Source organism: Octopus bimaculoides, chromosome 11 (assembly GCF_001194135.2).
Source record: "Octopus bimaculoides isolate UCB-OBI-ISO-001 chromosome 11, ASM119413v2, whole genome shotgun sequence".
NCBI lineage: Eukaryota > Metazoa > Mollusca > Cephalopoda > Octopoda > Octopodidae > Octopus > Octopus bimaculoides.
Window position 1 is genome coordinate 8,344,890 of NC_068991.1, and position 4,248 is coordinate 8,349,137.

The window sequence follows — 4,248 nt, forward strand, 5'->3', positions numbered from 1 at the left end:
TATATATATTTAGGTGCAGAAGTGGCTGTGTGGTTAGAAGCTTGCTCTCTAACTATATGGTTCTGGGTTCAGTCCCACTGCATGGCACCTTGGGCATGTGTCTTCCACTATAGCCTTAGGCTAATCAAAGCTTTGTGAGTGGATTTGGTAGATGGTAACTGAAAGAAGCCTGCCGTATATTTATATATACACATATACAATATATATGAATAAGTGCTAGGCTTACACTGGCATGTGAAAAATTAGATAAATAAGAAGGTAGTAGACAACTCAACGAAACTAGAAAAGTGACATACTAGCTTTCAGGTTTACACAAATAATTTGGCAGATGCTGGATTAAACATAATTTGGAGAAATCTGTTAACTTAGTGATTCCCAAAGTGGGTGGTTATTGCCCCACTGGGGGCAGTGGAAAGTTTCTAAGGGGTGTTGAAGAAAAGCGATAATGGGGTAGTGATTCATGTAAAAACAACAAAATAATGGGTTCATTAGGTTAAGTTTTATTTGTGGAATACAGTTGCTTTGAATTTGCTTCAGAAAAAGGTCTATGTTTGTGATGGTTACTCGGGGTGGGGACGCTAGGAATGTGGCCTGAGTATCAAGGAGACGGCAGCCTGATAAAGTTTGGGAACCACTGTTTTAACTATATGTCTGTAGAGAGTAGTGTCATGAAGTGTATGAGAGAGAAAGAAAAGCAGGAATGGTTCATCACAGTGAATTAAGATTAGTTTTCTGTAACTGAAATCATGCAAAAATAATCTATAATGATTAAGCAGAAACCAAGTACTTGAGTAGTTTTTCAGTATGGAGCATTATTTTTTTCAACTGTTGATTTTGATTAATCCATACAACTTACGTTTTTGTATGGAATTTTCACTGCCCCTGAATAAACTTAATATTGAACAGCAAGAAAAAATATATCTCTATGTATGTATATATGTCCATGTATACAATTAATCAAAGGACATACTAAGTGTGTCTAAGCCAAAACACTTATTTAAATTATTTTGACTGTTACTTCTAGCAGGCAGACATACTTAGTAAGTATATCCTTTGATTAATTTTATTCCTTCAGCTATGCCTTTTGGGCCTGTAATTGCCTATATTATTGATTCTGTTCTTATCATTTTTAATTGTTACACTAGATAATAATAGAATCAATATCTTTGCAAATATTTTCTCCTGAATTATTTGCTCCATATTGAAATTATGTCCTTGTATATGTATACACACAAACACCTTCTAATTTCTTTCTCTTAGCAGTTACAACTGCGAAAGCTGATTATGTCATTTTATCTAAACTGGAATGTATATTTTCCACATTCGTATTTGAATTTTTTGTATTTCAATAATTTTTCATTGCTTTTATTCATTCTCAAATTTGATGGACATAAAGCGGCAAGCAAGCTCAACAAGAAATCTCTAGTGAGACTTTTTTTTATTGATGTACCACCAAAGAGATCCAGAATGATGGGTCCAAACATGTTTTGCACTTAATAAAAGTCTAACACACATTCCATCTCCTACTTTATTAATACTATATATATATATATTTATTTTTATTACTTTTCGCTACTTAACATCCTAGGTTAATATCCTAAATTAACATTATTTACTTTACTTTACTATATAACGGTTTTCTTAACCGATATTTAACGATCTACCTATTTAATGACCACTCGGAGTTATGACGAAATTTTACGAGCCGTCATTACATATTTTACAAAACTTAAAAACTTTGACTGCCGTATTGTGCGCTGTACGAGAACTACTGTTGTGATGGCAGCGCATCCCGAGCGCCCAGCCTCACCCTCCGACACGCTCGCTCTCTCACTCTGCCGCCTGTGGTCAGCCAGGCAACACAGTGACGCTCTCTGTACCTACATTACTATTTCGTCTCTTTTTTCCATTATCTCTTGCACCCCATACTACAAGATGCCTCCAAAGAGGAAGGATACATCTTCACCTGCAGCAGGAAGCGCCAAGAAACAACGAAGGCGGGAAAAAGGTGAGAGCTATCGCAGACGATACGGGTCTGGCACATTCTACCATTTTGAAGGACAAAGTTAAAGTGAAGGAGGCAGCCAGAAGTTCGACAGGCGTTAAAGCATGCATCACAAGACATCGGAAAGGTCTCATTCATTCACGAGATGGAAAAGTTGCTGGCAACCTGGATTGACGATCAGATTAAAAAAAGAATTCCGATGAGCCTTCTCACTATCCAAGCAAAGGCACGCAGTATTTTCACCACACTGAAGGAGCAACAGGTAGAAGAATCAACTGAGACATTTACGGCAAACTATGGTTGGTTTCAACGATTTCGTTCGAGATTTAATCTGCATAAATCGTAGCATCAGCGAGTGCGGATGTGGAAGGAGCAGAGAAGTTCGTTCAAGATTTCGACAAAATGATCGTCGATAGTGGCTATCATCCAGAACAAATATTTAACATGGATGAAACTGGGCTGTGGTGGAAGAAAATACCTGAGAGATCATACATCCGCTAGGAAGCAAAAACTATGCCTGGTTTTAAAGCTTTCAAGGGCAGAGTAACATTGTTGTTAGGTGGAAATGTCGCTGGATTTAAGTTTATTAGGCATCTTATGTACTGGGCCTGGAATCACAAACATACTTACGATGTCTTAGCTACAATAATACAGTATCCACATCCTAACTTTTAAGGTTTTCCTTGTGATAATCTTACTGTTACTTATTCATTTTTCAACAATTTATGTTAGTGATTCTTGGCCCTGTACTGCATATACTTTATACAGTACGGTATTCTGTTTTTATATGTACATACAGTACACTATACCGATAAAAAAAATACATACCCTATGAATATTCGTTTAACGACGAATTTGCGTAACGACAGGGCTGTTGGAACGTAACTCAGTCGTTAAATGAGGACAGTCTGTAATCAAATTGAACCCTGAAGAGATACAATATCCCATTTTTTATCACAGACAAGAGTGAGTCGAGATATTGCATCAACATATACATAGGTCATTAAACAAGTTTTTACGATGGATCGTGTTATAGCTCTTATTTAAATTGATATGTGCACAAAATTGTATGATTAACAACTTTTCATATGAGAACTTTGCTACTTTGATAACAGGTACAATATTTTTACCAAATATTTGGTAGAGATCTAAAAATACATACATACATATATATATATATATATATATATATATATATATATATATATATATTACGACAGGCTTCTTACAGTTTTCATCTACCAAATCCACTCACAAGGCTTTGGTCAGCCTGAGGCTATAGTAGGAGACACTTGATCAAGGTACTACGCAGTGGGATTGAACCCGGAACTATATGGTTGGGAAATATGCAGCCACTCCTGCGCCATGCTTATTCAAAAGATATGTAGTAACGCCGTGCGCATGCGTGGAATTCAACAACCAAGCTTTCCCGCTTCATTCTGTCTCTTGTTGGCCAGCGATTGAGCAAGGACGTGTTTAACTGTCTCTCTCCATCTTTCGAACTTACGCTCGACAGCTCGCTTACATCTACATACCAACGTCCCAACAACCATGCTCACACACATAGAAGCTGTAACAACAAACAAGAGCTAAAGATGTGTAGTAACGCCGTGCGCATGCGTAGTCTCACGCATGCGTGGAATTAAACAAGCAAGCGTTCCCGCTCAATTCATTCTCTTTCTTGCTGGCCAGCAATAGAGCATGGACATGTCAAGCAGTGTCTCTGGCATTCCAACCTGGAGACAGTCTCTTTACGTGTTTAGCTGTCTCTCTCCATCTTTCGGACTTACACTCGACAGCTCGCTCACATCTACATAACAACGTCCCAACAACTATGCTCACACACATAGAAGCTGTAACAACAAGAGCTAAAGATGTATATATTTACCACCTGAATAAAATGTTGTTTAAGTTGATAGTCTGGAGTTCAGCGTTCCGTTATATTCTTAATTTTATATAGGAAAGTCAGGTATACATCTAATGATGTATAACCCACTTTCCTATAGATACAATGAAACATATTTTAAAGAAGAGGATCCACCATGTTAAGAACTTGATGGGGGCTGCGCTCAATCGAGATCCGGATGGATTCGGCCACCGTGGTCGGCTGGGTAGGAACAGTGGTTACCAGTGAGAAGAGAGTCCGGACGAAAGGTGCCGCGGAGATGTTGGTGAAACGCCGCCTAGGAGTTCTGGGAGAGCTGATCGCCGAGTTCGGACTGAAGCTGAACGTGGTTTTTGTA